At 53.3% G+C, this 19,305-nt stretch overlaps 1 protein-coding gene across 3 annotated transcripts in view; it reads left to right on the top strand.

The window, feature by feature from the left end:
• PRIMA1 (proline rich membrane anchor 1) overlaps positions 1-19,305 on the top strand; it is a 70,925-nt gene that overhangs the window by 24,792 nt on the left and 26,828 nt on the right. The gene's annotated exons all lie outside the window — the stretch shown is intronic.

The following is a 19,305-nucleotide window of genomic DNA, read 5'->3' as shown; positions in this document are numbered from 1 at the left end:
GGTGGGGGTGGGGGAGGGGAAGAAGGGCTGTGCTTCCACAGAGGGACCTGCAGGTTGGAGGCCAGAGAGCTTGGCCTGTCCTCTGAGAGATGAGCCAGAGGGGTGAAGGCGGGCCAAGCCCGGCAGCCTGCAGATTCTGGACTTAGTCTCCAAGCAGGGAACGGCAGCTTGGGCCAGGCAGTGGCTGGGGGGTTAGAAGGGTGGGAGTTTGAGAACCTTCAGGACTCAGTGACCGACCAGACATGGGATGAGGGAGGAGGACTGCTGGGTGCCAGTGTCTGATCAGATGCTTCTCTCGGAGGAAGAATGTGACACACGGAGATCCCGAGTCCCAGGCTTTGACACAAGGTGTTGGAGGTGCCACGAGACAGCAGAGGAGGCATTGGCTGGTGCCTCTGGAGTTGAGGGCAGAGGCCCGGGCTAGCCCCAAGGATGTGGGGTGGAGGCACCAGTGCTATGGCTCCAAAGCCATCAGAGATCACTGGGGAGAGCGTGGGGCGGGAGAAGAGACGGTGGGGACTGAGCCAGCAGAGGACCAGAGGGAAGGAGAAGAGCCAAAAACTGTGCTGGGACCTTGTGAGCCAAGGGAAGGAGCTGAGGGCTGGAAGTGCTCACCCATTAGCAGACGGGGCACGCATCCACCCCACATCCACCCCCACTGCCCCTTACCCGCTCCTCCCTCAACCCTCCTCTAGGCCTGGCGCCTGCAAGCTGCAGAGCGGAGTGGAAGGAAGGAGGAGGGAGCAGCCAGCTCTGAAACAAATGGCTGCTTCGGCTGGGGGCCACGGAAGACAATCGGTGGTGTGAGCTTCAATAGTCCAGGGAGGCTTCAGGGAGGAGGCAGAGCTCACTGCAGGCCTGGAAGGTGGGGAGAGATGAGCTCAGCCTCAGAAGGGTGAGCTGGCCTCCCAGGGTGGGCAATGGCATGAGCAAAGGTCAGGGAGCAGCATGGGTGTGGCCAGAGATGACCAGGGACCCCCAGTGCTGTCACAGGTGTGTTCACTGATGGGGGGTTTACAGGCAGAGTCCCCAGGATGCTGGAAGCTGAGGCTCGGGAGGCAGGGGCAATGCTGGGGGAGCAGACTTTTATTCGATCAAACATTTCTTGAGCATTTCTGTATCCTAGGAGCCTGCAACACACTATGGAACAAAACAGATCCTGAGTTCATGTGCTGGCAGGGGCAGAGGGACCAGAAAGCCATGGACATGCTCGCCCTGTGAGCTCTCCAGTGTGCTGGAGGCAGCAAGTGCTATGGGAAAAAGAAAGCATGCAGCAGAACAAGCTGGGGTCGGGTCAGGTGGCAATCTGAAGAGAGGGTGGCATTTGAGTGCAGGTTGGCGGAGGTGAGGACCAATGCAGGCTGGCACCTGGGGAGACTGTCCCAGCAGAGAGGACAGCCAGGGCTGAGGCCTGGGGTGGAGGAGCAGCAAGAGGCCTATGTGCCTGGAGTGAAGTTGGGTGCAGGGACAGGAGACAAGGATGGAAGAAGCAGATGGAGTGGGGCCTACAGGCCCACAGAGGGTGTTTCTTGACTTGGTGTGAAGTGGGGGGCCCGTGTAAGGTAGGGCTGAGGACGGGAACGATCTGACTCACTCCCTGTTGGACAGTCTGGCTGCTGTGCTGAGATGAGACTGTGGGGGTCAGGGCAGGAGCAGGGAGACCAATTACAAGCCTGCCACAGTGACTTGGGGGACAGGTGACAGCCACCGGGACCAGGTGGCACCAGGGGGGACGTGAGAATGGTTGGGTTCCGGATGGGAGCCTACTGTACTTCTGAGTCAGCCTGGTTCTGATGGGTGGTGTCCCGGGGGACCAGGACAGGGCACAGAGAAGATAGCTGGACCCTTTTCCCTGGAGTGGGCCTGGGATTGGGGGTTGGGGGCTGTGCTGGAGCCAGGACGAGGCCATCTGATTTCATCTCCCAGCCAGCCCACCGAGCAACAGCTCCAATCCCAGCAGGGATTTGATGAGGCCGCCTGTAAATGACTGGCTACTGGTGCAATTAAAAGGGGAGGGGAATGGTTTATGCATTTGCCGGGTGGGAGACGAGCACTATCACATCAGGGCTTCTTGGTGCAAAGTCGAGAGTGCTTCGTCACTGTCAGGAAGTGCTGGATTGGGCTGGGAAGGTGGGGCTGGCCCCACCTGCATCCCACAGGGTCCCAGGACTGGCGTGTCCCCAAGCTGCCTCCTGGGCTTCCACATTACTGGGCCCTGGCCCAGGGCAAGGCCCCTCTGACCATTGAGGGAGGTTGTTTCTGTGGATACAGAACAACAGTCAGAGTCTGTAAGCAATACCATGAGAGGGGTCTCCTAAGGAAATCAGTGCTGACAAATGAAACAGAAAATCAGAAAGAGGTGAAATATGCTGGAAGGCAAGAGCCACTCTTGGTTTCTGCTAAAAAAGTGCACAGCCCAAAACGCTTCTAATTTTCATAGTTAAGAACCAAGAAATGGAATCTGGGTGTCCAGCGGGAGGTCACTGCAGGTGGTCATGAGGTCCGTTCACTCATTCATTCACTCAGTGAACATCTGTTGAACACCGACTATGGGCCAGATACTGTGGGAGAGGTTGGGGAGCTGGAGATATAGGGATGATTCTGGGGCAGGAATAGAGACTACAGAGAGGGCCCTACCTTCCATAGAGAAGGCATGCCCAGGAAGGTCTCTCTTTGAGCTGGCTGATATTGGAAGGAGGAGAAGGAATTAGCCCCTTGAAGACGAGGAATAGCATTCCAGGCAGAGGGAACAGCACATACAAAGGCCCTGTGGTACAGCCATCGGGGTTTGAGAAGCCCAGAGAAGGTCACACAGCTGGGCACAGTGACCACGAGGGACAGTGGTGTAAATGAGACTGGGGAGGTTAGTCCCAAAATCATGCAGGGCTTTGTAAACCATAGCTTACCTAGGACAGAGGTGGGTTTTTTGTTTTTGTTTTTGAGACGGAGTCTCGCTCTGTTGCCCAAGGTGGAGTGCAGTGGCACAATCTCCGCTCGCTGCAACCTCTGCCTCCTGGGTTCAATCGATTCTCATGCCTCAGCCTCCAGAATAGTTGAGATTACAGGTGCGCGCCATCCTGCCCAGCTAATTTTTTTTTTGTATTTTTAGTACAGACAGGGTTTCGCCATGTTGGCCAGACTGATGTCGAGCTCTTAGCCTCAAGTGATCCACCCGCCATGGCCTCCCAAAGTTCTGGGATTATAGGCGTGAGCCACTGCGCCCAGCCAGAGGTGGTTTTTTTTTCAAGTGCTATGGAAAACTGTTGAAGAGATTCTGATCATAGGGATGACACTTACAGATTTGCTTCTTAAGACAATCATTGGCATCTGAGTGGAGAATAGATTGGGGTGGGGGTAGTAAGAGGGCTGGGAACAGACCAGTCAAGAAGCTATAGATGTTGTCAAGGTGGTAGAAGTGGTGGGCTGGACTGGGGCAGCAATGGAGGGGAAGAGAGGTGATAGGTGCCAGATGTAGTGTGAAGGAAGATGAGAAAGTGAGGCCAACAAGTGTTTGCTAGGAGTTTGGTGGCCCTGGGGCCATCTGCCAGCAAGGCCATTGATTGACCCAGCTAGTGTGTACTGAGCACCTCCTGTGTACCAGGTGCTGGGTGGGGCAGCCGAGGGATGAGTGAGAGCTGCTCCCTGCTCTGGTGGAGCTCACCAGCCAGGGGAGAGGGGATAAGAAGCTGTCAGCCAGCAGGGAATTCAATGGGCACCAAGTGCTGTAGATGGGTCGTGAGCCATGAAGGATGGCTGCCTGGAGGAGGTGGCACCAAACTCTGCCTCCGAGAAAGTCAGGACTCTGAAGAGCAGAGTAGGGAGGGGTGGTAGGGTAGGTGGAGGAAGTGCTCCAGGTAGAAGAAATGGCATTCACAAAGGCGGGTGGTATAGGAGGTTTTGGGGAACCTCAGTACAGTCCCACTTGGGGGAGGTAACAGGAGTGGGAACTGTCTCAGGGTGGATGGGCAGAGGAGTCTGGCTGTGATTCTGGAAGATCTAAAGGTTTTTGAGCAGCTGAGTTTGTCGAGGTAGGACGATGAATCTCACGGAGATGGGAAGGAGGCCGAGTTCCCCGCTCATGTGTGTGTCTGTGTTCGGTTCCTCACTGTGGCAACCACCGATTTCAAAGATTGTGCCAAGACGTTGCCTTGTTTTGTTCCCCCTGGCAGCCCAGGCTGTGGGGCTTGATTTATGCTGCCTCTCCATCTGCTCCTGTCTAAATATGGTCAGGCAGCCCTCGGGGACGGCAGCTGTTGCCCTGTGGCAAGGGCCTTCCTGCAGCTTGTCAGCACCGGCTGTGACCTGGCTGTGGCATCCGTGCTGCCCTTCGACCCCTGGAGGAGGAGCCCAGTAAAGGTTCAAGTGTCTCGGGCCAGCCTGTCTGGGAAGCTTCCAGACTGTGATGTCCAGGCCGGGGCCTCTGCCAAGCAGGGCAGGGTGGTGAACACCACGTCCTTCCTAGAAGCTCCTCTGCCAGGGACGCCTCCCTCTCCTCACTGCTTGCTCTCGCTGGTCTGTGGGGCTCCCGGGGACAGAGCTGCCAGTTGCCTTCTCACTCCACCAGGAGAATGGCTGGGCTGAGGAGATTCTAAGCTCCGTCTGTGCTGGAAATGCAAAGCGTCCTGGAACACTCAGGGAGGCTTCTCATCACAGGTGTTCTTTCTCCTCTCCCTCCCCTCCCTCTCTAGCCCTCTCCGTCATGCTCTCTTTTTTGCAAGTTGACGTGAATCCTCCCACGTGCATGCACACACACATACACATGCACACACACGCACACATGCACACGCACACATGCACGCACACACACATATATGCATGGACTGCCCCCCGCCCCGCCCTTCGCCCTCCTTCCCTTTCTCACCTTGAGCTGATTTTATCCCACCAGTGGTTTTCAGTCAGGGGTAGAAACACCCCCTAGGATGCATTTGGAAATGGGGGTGTCTAGGTTTTGGTTGCCACAGTGACTAGGGAGTAAGCACTACTGGCATTTACTGGGCAGGAGCCAGGGATGAGAAATGTCATGCAACTGCAGGGACAGTTTCACACAACAGAGAACTGTCCCTCCCCATAAGCCAATAGAGACCCGCTGAGAAACTGCTTAGCCCTCAAGCCTCCTTTCCAAGCAGCCAGACTTCAAGTCCTAACCTCGTGCCCTGCGGAGAGTTGATTCTTTCCATTTTTGGAAAATTCAGTGACCCCCGTTGCTATCATGGAAAGCGACAGCTGTCTGTTTTGATGGTTCTGTTTCACTGCTGTATGATAGTTTTGGGCTATTCCAGATTCATTTGTGAACCATTTGCTGAACACCTACTACTTGCCAACAACAGAGAGATGCAAAATATTCAAAACCCAGGCCAAGCCCACAGAGAGTGGGCAGGTAGCATTGCCAATTGTCTTTGGTGGTCTTTGATGACCCCACCAACATGCAGGCCTCTGGAGGGTAGACAGTGGGCCCTCGTCATCCCTGAACCCACCCCACAGAGTCCATTGCACAATGCTTTGCTCATGGTACACTTAGGAAATAGGTGGCACATTGAGTTGATCCAGGGACTCCATATTGGTGGCTACTGACATTCTAAGTGGCTGGAGGACAAGAGTGTCTGTGTCCTTCATCAGGGCTTTTGTTCTACTCTTTGCTTTTGAATGTCGATTATTTCTTTTTCTTTTTCTTTTTTTTTTTTAAGAGTCTTGCTCTGTTGCCCACGCTGGAGTGCAGTGGCGCAATCTTGGCTCACTGCAACCTCCACCTCCCAGGTTCAAGCAATTTTCCTGCCTCAGCCTCCCAAGTAGCTGGGATTACAGGTGCACACCACCATTTAAATACAAAAATTAAAAATAATTTGTGTATTTTTAGTAGAGATGGGGTTTTGCCATGTTGTCCAGGCTGGTCTTGAACTCCTGACCTCAAGTGATCTGCTTGCCTCGGCCTCCCAAAGTGCTAGGATTACAGGCCTGAGCCACCACACCCAGCCGAATGTCAATATTTCACTGGAACTTTTTTGTCATCTTATGTGGTCAGCTGCTCATATTTAGGCCGTGTCTTTAAAGACTTGATGTGTATCAAGACTTCATTGGCCATCCTGTCTTTGGTTGGTTCCCTAGTGGCAGAACCGAGTAAGCTGAGCTGAGACGGGTGTACCCAGGAGGAAGCTGTAAGGAAGCGAGGGAGGCAGGACAGGAAAGTGAAGGAATGAGCCAGGGCGTGGTTTCAGCTGGAATGTTCCATGGGAAACCCCCGTAGCTCTGGAGTGAGTAGCCTCACAAAGGAAGTTCTGCCTTGAGGCCGAGAGCAGCCTCCTAGGGCCCCCATCAAAGCATCATCGGCTCCCCGCGAAGGGAACCTGGGGGTGGACACCAACAGTGTCCGTCATGTGTTCCTCTTAGAAGTGAGGAGAGGCTCCCTCCTTCACACACAGGGTTCTCCTCAAGTTCTTGGCCTAAACATAGCAGAATCGAATGGCATTAAGAGCTACCAGGTTTATCTTCCTGCTTTTGAGATTTTAAAATATTTCTCTCCGTTTCCTCCCCCTTCATTCCTTTTTTTCCCCATTTCCACTAAACTTATGTTCCCACCAAGACAAAGCCAACCACTCAGCCCACTGCACAGACTCAGAGAGCTTGAACGACTCCACACAAGGAAGAGGCCAGCTGTCACCACGTGGCCTTCAACCACAGACCAATTGCTGGGCGAAGCCCCCTCCTTCCAGCCCCTACCGCAGTCTGGAACCCTGGACTCCTTCACAGTCAGAAATACATGAAGGATTTTCTTCCCATCTCTGAGAACATTCTGGGCCTTATAAGCAGCAAAGCAGTTTATCTTTTTATTCAACTAATCTGAGATGCTTTCTGTGGGCCACTTAAACCCTGTGGGATTAGCCGGCTCTGACGTGTCCATAGAGCCGCTCATCCCTCCCATCCCTCCGAAGGGAACCGATCGGCGGGAGTGTGAGCTCGAGCTGGTGGTGGTGGCTGATGGTTCTCAAGAGCGGCCGTGTCAGAGGGGCAGCCATTAAGTAAGAGGACTCCCTTCCTTCCTTCCTTCCTTCCTTCCTTCCTTCCTTCCTTCCTTCCTTCATTCGTTCTTCCTTCCTTCCTTCTTCCTTCCTTTTTTTAAACCCACGTCTCACAATTTCTCCATCCCCACTTGGAAGTGTTCCCACTGCGTGCTGGCTCTGACAGTTCTGTCACTGCTTGGAAACTTTCTAGATTCTTCCCTACAAGGGTTTAGACTTGAGTGACCCAAATGGGAGAAATATTTCACAAAGGCCATGATAAAAAGGTTGGGTTTTCTTCTACCTCTGGTAAGAAGCCTTTGAAGGACACTGAGCGGGAATGTAATAGGATCTCACTTCACTTTACAAAGAACCCCCTGGGTACCGTGGAGGGCAGGCAGAGAGACTGGCCCAGAGGCTGCTGTGGAGGACACGTTTGAAGGGGACTTGCTGCTGGATTGAACAGAGGGAGGGCTAAGGGAAGGCTTGTCTGAAAGACCCGGGTTCCTGAACTGAGCAGCTGGGTGAATGGAGGATTGGGGGAGGAGAGGGGCAGGGGAAAGATGAAGTTTGGTTTTGGACAGGGAACCCAGAGCCGGCCTGTGGACCACCCCAATGGAGACCCTGAGTCGCAGCTGGATATGGAAGTCAGGGGGCTGGGGGACGTGCTGGGGCCGATGCTGTACACATGAGAGTAGCTGGCATCTGGCTGGGACTTGAAGGCATGGGACTGGTCAATTTGTGGGGAAGAGCATCGATAGGGCCAGGGCGGGGTCGGGGTCCGGGGCCAGGAGCTGTAGGACCTTTCCTCCTGGCCACTCTCGGGTAAGACGCCCGGGCAAGCCAGGGAGAGGCAGAGGACAGTCCCAGGACCTAAAAAGGCTGCATTTATTTTTTACTTTCCATTTTTTAGGATGACAGCTTCATTTCCCTCCTTTATTCCCAGAGAGATAGATTAAAACCAATCCATGTCTGAGGCCACGGCCTGGGTCACTGCCCCTCAGAAGTCCAGCAGTGGCAGCCATTAGATACTGTGCTAATGAGCCACGCCCAGTGTTTAAAAAAAGAAAAGAAATGGTATTTAAAATCAAAGATATTTCTTATTTTAGGCCAGGCAAGGTGGCTCACACCTGGAATCTCAATGCTTTGGGTGGCCAAGGCTGGAAGATCACTTGAGGCCAGGAGTTGACCAGCCTGGACAACATAGCAAGACCCAGACTTTAAAAAAAATCCAGATTTCTCTATTGTCTTTTAAAAATTGGCATCTCACAGGGCTCTCAAGCTGGATTGCAGACAGCACGAGGCTAGGGAGGGAGAGGAGAGAAGAGGCGGCTGCGTGTGGGAGAAGAGCTTCGGGTGGGGAAGAGTAGGGCCACGGAACCGCTGGAGTAATCTCTGCTTTCTGGGGTGCATGGCGAGCCCTTCCTCACCTCGCCAGGCACTCGTGGGTACAATGCTGGGTTCTCATTACCCTTGTGGGTTGGCTCTGGGGGGTGGGAGGGATGCTGAATTGTCTCCACAGTGGATTTGGGCCAAGGTCCAAGGCCACAGGAGCCCATCATGTCTGGTTTTCCATGTCTCCAGCTACCAGAAGTACTGGAAAAAGGCTGTACATGCCTTGTCTGGGTGTGTTCTGGAAATCGGAATATTTCAAATTTTAGCAAAGTAGTACCACGTATAGACCATAGATGAAGTAACACCACCAGGCAGTCCAGTGCCCAACGATATTTCTCTAGTGAAATATGTAGCCATTCACACTAAGTGAGATGAACCAAGACCACAAAGAACCCCATTCCTGCTCGGCTCTGGTTTTCCTACTCAGTTAGTTTTGGCACCAAACTGCTTTTTGGGTTAGGAAATTACCAATAAAGGGCTGGAGTCCTACATCTGAAAAACAGCCTCTCCTGAACTGGTGAGATAAATTGTGGTACATCCATTCAGCTCGTAAAAAAAAGAAGGTGGCCCCCATCACACCGATGTGAAGGCGCTGCCGCAGGTAACAAGTGGAATGTGCACTGCATCTCACAGTCATAGCATCCCGGTGTGTGCAGGGTGCTCGCACTCGGGATACATATGTATACACACACACACATCATCTTGAAAGATACATGGGAATTGGTTACCTCTTCCAATGGTTGCCTCTGGGGAGGGAGCACCTGAGCTAACTCTTAGGCCTCGGGTTTTTTTCCCAACTGACCAGCTTCTGGAAGTTTCTAGAACCTTCCAGGTTATTGGTTATATTTTATGGTTCAGGAGAGTCCAGAATTGGGAATGTCAGTTCCCAGAGACCTTTCGAGACCCCACCTCACTTCCTGGTGAGGAGCCAAGCCAGCCATGCCTTCCCAAAGGCCTCAGCTGCTGTGACGCTTGCTTCTGGTAACTTTGGTTTTCTAAAGCAGGTGGACGTGGCTGGTTTCTGAAGCGTCACCCTGTCTGTATGACGCAGCCCTCACCTCTGAGACCCCATTCATGTCCCTGTCAAAGGAAGGTGATGGAACAGTCGATTATGGTGACCTGCGTGGCCGGCTGTCATGAAAAATAAAGAGTGGGTGGCAGTGACTGGGTTCTTGAGGGGCTCAATGTCCACTGGATTTTGAAATAATGTGCTCAGGGAGCTCATGACTGTAAGGAATTAAAGGGGAAGAACTCGTCCTGAAAATGATATACATTTCTCCCTTGCCGAGAAGTTTAGTTCCCTTTTCCCTCCCTCCTATGATCCAAGGTGTGGGTGTGGCCAACTTTGCCCTCTCTGGTCTTGCTCACCTATCACAGTCTCTTCGGTTGAGTTTAGTCTTGCTGTCTGCCCTAGGGAGGGATGGATAGAGGGCTGGAGAAGGCGGGGACCAGAGGACAGAGGTCAAGGCCCCCCCTGCCATGGCCCCCCTAGGCAATGTTAAAATCTGTTATGCTGGACCAAGGCACTGCTGCTAAAAATCTAGTAGCAGTGGTCTCTGCCTGGTTTGCAGTGGGACATGATAGAAAGAAGATGGACTTTGGGGTCAGATTGTCCCAGAATCCCAACTCCACAACTGGGATTGTGAAGAGCTCCACAAGCTCTTCATTGAGCTTGTTCTCACTTCAGTCAAGGGGGACAGTGACACCCACATCTCCTGATGGATCAGGAGACTTAAATCAGATGTCACCTGGGCAAGGTGCATGACGAGTGCTTGGCAACTCTTATCATCACATTTTTATTAAGCAAGTGAACATCCTTTAATATAAATATTTTCCTCCATAAAATTTTCTGAAACCTTAAGCATTTGCTCATTTGCCAGCAGATGGCAAGTAACAAACAAACCCTAGCAAAGGCTCAGAGACAGCACAGCAGGCCCAGCCCAGAGGGGTGGCCTTTTGCATGAACATAAGCAACGGTGCCCGTGACTCTGTGTAAATCGCCATCATAGCATCTGTTATGAAGGGAAAGGCAGTTCCTGGTTCACGTTGTGGGATTTCATGTTTCCTGGGGTTTGGCAGCGTGCCCTTTAACTGGGAGCTGTTCTGCTTGGAATAGGTCAAAGTTGCCCTGCTCACCTACACCTTCCTTCCATTATCAAAGGAGTCCTCTCCACAAAGGGGGCGGCATCATCTCTCCACTTAGGCAAGGGTGGGTCTCCAGTGGCCTTTGGGAAAGCTCTGTTGTCGGGCCTTCTGCCTGGGAAAGATGGCAAGGTTCTGCCAGCTGGGTCAGTGAGCAACATCCACTGGTTTTTGCCCCCTGCTTCCACCAGAGAAAAATAAGGCCACAGAAGCAGCGCCTGCTCCCTGCTCCCAAGTTTCTGTGTCATCCCTGCCAGCAATCAGAGAAGGCCAGAGGCCACCATTTCCTGGAAGAGATGTTGGCCTACCCCCTATCCCTGTACCATCTGCCCCTCCCAAGAGTGAATGGGTTCCTTGTTCTCAGATTTAGAATGAACTGGACCGTGGGTGGCAAAGGCCCATTGTCTCTGGACTTGGCAGAGAGAATTATGGATGCCTTGGAAATAATGCCTTGGCTTCTTCTTGGACCCTGTTACAGACAGTTCCACTGCACAGCCTCTGAGTAGCCAGGGGTCATCCTGAAGGCAGTTGGCTTGGAATCTCAGAATGTCCCAGCTGGAAGGCCATCCAGTTTAACTCCTTCAGTTGGCTGGGATTGGTGCAGTGCACTTGGGAGGCCGAGTCAGGCACTGTTGGCTGTGCCTGTGTTGGACGCATCAGTCTCCACCAAGTGCAGAAGCCAGGAAAGAGCCCTGGCCATCTTCCAGCCCTGTGGCTCTCTTAGTTTCCCAGGGGACATCTGGTCATCACAGCTGGGGGAGGGGTGCTACTGGCATGTAGTGGGTAGAGGCCAGGGATGCTGCGAGGCATTCTATGGTGCACAGGACAGCCCCGACCATAAAGAACTATCCAGTCCAAATTGTCCACGATGTCGATGTTGAGGACCCCTGCCCTAGCCCAAGGTCACCACTCCCATTGGGCAGATGGGCATTTGATGTCCAGAGAGGTGAAGTGACTTGCAGATGTCCAAAGGGCTTCGATGACAGTGCCATAACCCAGGTTGCATGCCCCAGATCTTCAGACTGGGCTGCTTGTCCAGACAGAGAACTCAATTTCCAGGCAGGAGCTGGCTGCCAAACCTGCCCAAGTCTCGGCGTGCCTTATCCTTGGACAAGCCAGCGTCGCAGAAATTGTCTTTGGATATTGCACTGGTGGAGTTCTCGTGGGCCTGGGGCCTGGCCCTGTTTCACCACAGTGGCCCAACTGCCCATTGAGGAGGCTGGAGCCGGGGCAGCCCTCTGTTTGTTATTTTCAGGAAGATATAGTGAGTACTTAGTACTTTTTAGATTCAGGTTTTCTACTCAACAAGCCACGTGGCTGCTGAAAGAGAGAGGGAGTGAGGGGCCCGGCGTGGGGTTGGAATATGCTCTGGCATGTTTCCAGCTCAGCAGAGCGTTGGCTTGCCGGGGGCGGGGGGGTCTCCCTCCTGCGGTCTCCCAAGCCCTGACTGTCACTTTACTCGCAGCTCTGTGACTTTGCTTCTTTGACCTTCGGAACCCTCAGTTTCCTTATCTATAAATAGTTCTAATGACACCTGCCTTGCCTGTTTGAGTGGGAGGGATCTGAGAATCAAATAAAAGAATCTAAGGAAAATGTGCTTTGAAAGTAGATAGCACTGACAGGATCCGGGTGGCTGTCTCCATTTGCTTTCAGTAGGGTAAGAAAACGGCTCCTGGCTGCCTTTCTGGAAAGAGAAGCGAACATCCCACCTCCCAGCACTCTGAACGGCCCAATACACTTTCTGTGATGCTGGAAATGATCTAGGTCTGTGCTGTGCGAAACGGTAGCCATTAACCACGTGTAGCTATTGAGCACTTAAAATATGGCCAGTGCAACAGAGGAACTGAATTCTTGATGTATCTAATTGTAAGGAATTTAAATTTAAGTAGCCACATGTGGCTGGTGGCTACTGTATTAGACAACACAGCTCTGGACTGTCAATATGGATATTGTTTTCTTCAATACTACGTATGGTTTTGTCCCGAAGCCACAGACATTCCAGGTTTATTCCTTTTTGAACAAAGACCAACTGAGCAGCAGTGATTCTTCTCAGCTGTGTCATCATCCCTTTTTGGTCCCAACTTGGACTCATATCATTCTTAGCTTAAGCCTACAGGACCCTTTTAAACAGGACTTAGGCTCTGTCCAGAGACTAGCAAAGGGTGGTCCTGGGAAGGAGTCATCTAGAATGTGGAAAGTTCACATGCATCTCATTGGGATGTAATTTCGTCTCTTGTTTGATGCTTTAGAAGGAGGCCAGGAGCTTTCAGCATCTTGGTAACCTCACGTCTGGGGTTCCTGATGTGGAACCTGTCCTCAGACCCTAACACAAGAATTTTTAAATGAAGTGCTCCCCAGGAGAGGCTGAGGAGGCAATGGAAGTGGTAGGGTGGAGCAGGGGGGAAGCCGAGCGAAAGCACCATCTCAGGCCAAGTCCTGCAAAGGCAATTTCAGCCTATAGTTGTCCCCAGCCAGGCTGTCACACTTAGCACCTGTCAGTTACTGGTGGAGGATGCTCTGCAGGGCATGGGACTTCACTTCCTGGGCTCCCCACCTTGTGCATAGCCACCCTGGCAGCCCTAGTGCAGACCCTGAAGAAAGGCTGCAGGTGCCCGGAAAGTCAGACATGTAGCTTCAGGTGACGCTTTTCTGCCTCCAGAGCAGAGTCCCTGCGTCCCGGCCAGCAGGTGGGAAGCAGCTCCCCCGAGCCTTCCAGGGAATGTTGTCACCCTTTGACGATGGGAAACTGAGGCTTGTAAAATGTAAGTGCTTTGTCTGGGGGTTTCTTAGTGGGTATGGTGTGGCCAAGTCAGGATCCAAATTTGTGCCTGTCTCTCTGCTGTGCTTTGCTTTCTGACCACATTGTCACCATGAAAATTCCCAGGCAAGATGGAGCCCTGTGCCCCATGCCCAGAGACTCCCACCCAGGCCTTGGTGTGACATTTGGGGTAAAGGGCCTTTCTAAAAATAATATGGAAGGAGTGGATTGTTTACTTGCAAAATACAAATTTGTGGTATAATTTCAGGACACTTTCAGACCACTCTTCTAAGCTTGTCTAAGAATCTCAGGTTAAGACTCCTCTAAATTAGGGGTAAAAAAACTTTCTGTAAAAGGCAAGATAGTGTGTCTTAGGCTCTGCAGGCCATACAGACTTCCATGGACAAGGTGTAAACAAATAGGTGTGTCTGTGTTTCAATAAAACTTTATTTATAAAACAGGTGGTGGGCCAGATTTGGCCTTCAGATCAGTGTCAACCACTGGTCTAAGTTGACCCCGAACCCCTCTGCAAAGTGATTACAACAAATTAGACAGAGCACATTCTACCTGATGAAGCATTCATGAGGGCCCCGTCATGTTTGTTTTGAGACAGGGTCTTGCTCTGTCACCCAGGCTAGAATGCAGTGGCATCATCATAGCTCACTGCAGCCTCAAACTCCTGGGCTCAAGCCATCCTCTTGCCTCAGCCTCCCAGTGCAAGTCCCAAGTAGCTGGGACTACAGGTGTGCAGCACCATGCCCAGATAATTTTAAAATTTTTTGTCACACTATTTTTTGTCTCACTATCCCAGCAAATTTTTTTTTTTAGACGGAGTCTCACTGTGTCTCCCAGGCTACGGTGCAGTGGCACGATCTCGGCACACTGCAACCTCTGCCTCCCGGGCTCAAGCGATTCTGTTTCTCCTGCCTCAGCCTCCCAAGTAGCAGGGACTACAGGCATGTGCCACCATACCTGGCTACTTTTTTGTATTTTTAGTAGAGATAGGGTTTCACCATATTAGCTAGGCTGGTCTCGAACTCCTGACCTCCGGTGATCTGCCCGCCTAGGCCTCCCAAAGTGCTGGGATTACAGGCATGAGCCACTGCACCCAGCTTACTTATCCCAGCTAATTTTTTAACTTTTTTTCTTGCTATGTTGCCCAGGCTGGTCACAGACTCCTGGGCTCAAGCTATCCTCCTGCCTTGGCCTCCCAAAGTGCTGGGATTACAGGTGTGAGCCACTGCACCCAGCCTCATCACCTGTTAATTAAGTGCCCCCATGAGAGAAAGCAATCTATTGAGCATCAACTAGGTGCTGGGGCTCTGCTGGGCGTTTAATATATACCATTGGGAGCATTCTCCCTTCCCAAGGTCACGAGCTCTCACAAGCAAAGATGAGCTCATTACGTTCAGTCAACTCACACTGGCTCTCCATGTCAAGTCATTCTCATTTTTGTTTGTCATCTTCCTGTTGTTGTTACCAAAGTCACAGGTAGTTAAGTGTCTCGGTGAGCTGGGAATCAGTCTGCATTTACTTGGTGATGATTTAATGAACGTCCAATTTCCAGTAGATTATAAGCGTCATGAGGACAGAGTCCATCCTGTCCCCAGTGCCAGCATGGTGCATGGCACACAGCAGGCTCTTAACAGATGTGTATTGAGCGAATCAGTGAGTGGATTCAGCAGCTGAATGAGGAGGAGTCATCAAGGCAGCGAGGGGGGGTGGGCACAGTTCTGAACGTGGCCCCCTCTCGTTCCTTCTCAAAGGCACTGGGCTGCTCTAAAGCTGGCAAGTATGCGGACCTTCTGCGCAGCCGTGCGTCTGCAGCCCTGGTGGGAACAGAAGGCCTGGCAGATCTGGGGAGGGGACCAAGGGCCAGGACAGAAAAAGGGTGGAATGCAGCTACTAAAAGAGAGTAGATGCTGTTGAGTAACAAGGCCTTGCCTTAAGGAGTCTAACAAAGAGGGCTATTTGGGCAAAAACAAGGGGGACGTGTTCTCCAGTTGCTACCAGAAGCGTAATTAATTCTATCAGGCGGGGACCTGCTGTTCCCGGCTCCTGCCCCAGCCTCCACCCAGACTCTCCCTTGCACCGGGAAAAGCTGAGGCTGCCCCCACCAAGAGACATAAGCCCGATTCATAATTTTCCTTTCCTAATTAGGCACAGGAATGATGGAGACAATTATTAATAATGTATTGGGGTTTTTTTTAATGTCCCCTCAGGAGCCGAGCCTGAGAACAGTGCCCTTGATGATAAGCAGCCAATCTGCCACCACACTGGGCTCCGCGCACAGAGCACCAGGCAGAAATAAATAAGCCAGGGGAGCAAGTGGCCCGCAGAGCACAGGCTACAGATAAGGAGCCATAGATGGAAGGGCACGGAGCCCCTCACCCAGGGCTCAGGAAGGGTCTCGGCCACCAGCCAGGGGGGCAGAGAGGCTCCCGGTGCTGCTGCCTGTGTCCCCCGTTCCTTCCTTTGCTGGCACCTTCTCACAGGACTGCTCCTGCACCCTGTCGGGCTCAGCTTGAACGTCGCCTCCTCAGAGAGGCCTTCCTGATGCCCAGGGTGGCCCCATTGCCCCTTTCCACACATTGCGTTGCTCCCTCCAGTCTTCCGGTCTCCCCCAAAGCGTCTCTCCTGGCCGTTTGTCACATGCGGGGACTTGCCTGCTTTGTGTCTATGCAGGGTGTCTGTGGCCAGACTGTCTGGGTTCAATCTCAGTTTCCTCATCTGGCCAAGCATTGTCCTTGCTCCCTGTGGGCCCCTCACCCCTCTCTCCCTGCTCTCACTTTATCACACACACCGGGCACAGGCCCCCTTGGGCTCAGCTCTTCCCCCTCGCCTGGGCCACAGCCATCAGCACACACTCAGTCTCTCACACTCATGCACACTCATTCACACACATACACATTCACACACACTCATACACACTCACACACACACACATTCACACACTCATACATACACACACTCACACACATACACATTCACACACTCATACATACACACACTCACACTCACACACTCCCACACTCAGTCCCCCACTCTCACACACTCATATACACTCTCCCACTCAGTCCCAACTCACAGTCACACACTTATACACACACTCATACACTCACACACACTCACACAATCACACTCCCACAGTCCCCCCACTCTTACACACTCATACACACACTCTCCCACCCAGTCCCCACTCACACACACTCATACACTCTCTCACACACAATCACACTCCCACACACTCAGTCCCCCTTACACTCTCACATACTCATACACACACTCCCACACACTTGCACTCCACACACTCATATACACACTCATACACTCACACACACTCATATGCACTCCCATGTACTCTGTCACACTCACTCTCACACACTCATACACAATACTCCCATGCACTCACACACTCCCCCACACTCACACTCTCACACACTCACACACTCCACCTCCTGCCTTGAAATCCTTCCCATGACTTCTCCCCCCAGATACGGCTCCACGATGCCGCTCCCTTTTGCAGCAAAACTCGAACCGCGAGTTGTGCATCCCCACCATTTCCATTTCCTCTCATTCTCTCTTTGACTCCCCGAATCGGACTTACTCCCTCCACTCCCGCCAAACCACTTTTCAGCGGCCAGCAGCAACTGCCACGTGGCACCATCCCATGGCTGGCTCCCAGCCTCGCTGTACTTGACCATCAGCTGCGGTGGACACACTTGACCTCCCCTCCTCCTGGACGTCCCTTCCTGACGTGGCTGCAGGACCGGATGGCCTGGGCCGCCTTCCTCACTATCCTCCCCTGTCACCCTCCTCTGCACCTCCTCATGTTCAGGTGCCCCAGGGCCAGGCCTTGGCCCTCTTCTCCCCTCTGCCTACCCTCTCCCACTTGACAACCCTCTCCAGTCTCAGGGCTAGGTGCTGACCACTGCCAAATGCCTGCCTCCAGTCCTCGATTCTGAATGCAGAGTCCGGCCCCAGCTGCTTTCTCACTGTCTCCCGTGGTGTGTGACAATTTCAGACTTCACACCTGACCTCCACACCCGTCCCAAAGCTGCACGGACCCAGTAATCTTCCCCATCAGTTGGTGACAGCTTCCTCCTCCCACAAGCGCAGCCCCAAACCCTCAGAGTCATCCTTAGCTCCTCTCTGTGTCTGCTGCCCACATCCACATTTCCATGAAATCTACCTCGAAAGCATTTCCAGACTCTGACCTTTCCTCACCGCCTCTGCGGAGAACCCTGAGTCTGAGCCCCGCCATCTCGCTGCTAGGTTATCAGCAGTATCCCCGCAGCCTCCCGCCCTTCCCCCACGCCACACACCCAGTTTAAACACAGAGGGACTGTGCTGACCTGTAGGTCAGAATTCACCACCCTCTCTTAAGTCCTCCCCATGGCCTCCTTATGGCATCCCCATTGGCCCCATGTGGTCCCATCTCCTTCTAGTCTCCCCTCGCCACTCCCTCTCGGCCACACTGGCCTCCTTCCTGCTCCCCAGAACTGCCAGGCCCACACTCACCTCAGGGCCTGCACTCCAGCCATTCCTTCCCCCAGATACCTGTATGATGAACCCCCTGCTGAATTCCAGTCTTTGCTCCAGTGTCTCCTCTGGAGACTGACCCTGACCACCCTGCGTCACACTGAGACCCCCCCACCCTGCACCCCAGCACCCTCAGCCCCCATAAGCCGCTCAGCTTTGGAGTAAAGGAAACAGCAGTGTGCAGGAGGAGAAGCCACCTCCTCTGCGTCTCCCTTAAGAGCTGGGAAACCATTCCCAGGAGCCCCCAGCAGACTTTTCCTCTCCTGTCCTTGCGGGAACTCTATGACCCCTAAACCAATTAGGGGCATAAGTACTGGAACAACCAGGCCTGGCTGCGACCCCTGAAAACTGACCTCCTAGGCTGAGCCCGCCTCTCCCAAAGCCTAGGCCCTCTGGAGGGTGGGGGATATAGGAGGGGAATCAGAGTTCTGCAGGGAGAAGGGGAAGGATGTGGGCAGCGGCGGAGGGGTGACTGCTGCTGGCTCTCTGATCGTGTCTCTCATGTTGTCTTTGCACCAGCCCTGAGGAGGCGGTTCTGTTGCCTTCCCCCGACTTATAGTGGAAGAAACTGAGATTAAATCTAACAGAGTCAATGACTTGCCCAAAGTCAGGATCTGGATTTTAACTCCTGGTACTTCTGATTCAAAGCCAGCGTGGATAACCACTGTGCTGAACTGGGCAGCTGATATGATATCCCAGGAAGGAGGGGCTGGCAGGGGGATGGGACAACCGTGATAACCCAGCAAGACCCAGCACAGGACTGGAGTCAGGAAGAAGGTGGAGAGGGGGTTGAAGGGAGCAGCCACAGGATGTGGCCACTCAGAGGGCAGAGGGAATGCCCAGGTGGGGGCCTGAGCCAGGAGGAAGGCACTGCCCCAGCGGTATTGAGGAGCGTGGGGCAAGGAGGCCCCACTCCCTGCTGGATGCCTCCAGCACAGGGGGCCCACCAGGCTGGGGCTGGGGGCCTGAAAGGCGCTGCACACACAAAGCAGTTGCTGAGAAGAGGTTGAGGGCAGAGAGGATGTTTTCAGGGCCACTCGTACAGCAGTGAGGGTGGGACCCGGGGCTCTGACAACTCTCCCCATGAAGCTCAGCGAAGAGTCCAGCCTGGCCCACCCTTGCGGCTTGGGCTGCTCTGGAGCCCTGAGACCGTCCTGGTGGCACATTGAGGTCTGACTTCCTGCCAAACCACCCACCACAGGCTGACCAAGGCGTTATGCATATCCACAGGCCCACTGTTCCTGTCTATGGTGGGTGAGAGGGGGGACGTGCTCAGTGCTGCCGGTCACCGAAGCCCAGCTTCCTGGGGCAGGAAGGGGCATGGTTGGCATGCAGGAGGCAGTATGGGGGAGGTGGGCAAGAGACAGACTGCCCCAAAACAGGCCAAGCCAGCATCACTTCCCTGGGACACTCCCCTCCCACCCCCGCCCCGGGCTACAGGTTGCAGGGCAAGAGACCCATTTAGGCTACAGTGCC

The sequence above is a fragment of the Gorilla gorilla genome, chromosome 15, assembly GCF_029281585.2.
Source record: "Gorilla gorilla gorilla isolate KB3781 chromosome 15, NHGRI_mGorGor1-v2.1_pri, whole genome shotgun sequence".
Lineage (NCBI taxonomy): Eukaryota > Metazoa > Chordata > Mammalia > Primates > Hominidae > Gorilla > Gorilla gorilla.
This window is presented reverse-complemented; position numbering and strand designations above follow the sequence as displayed.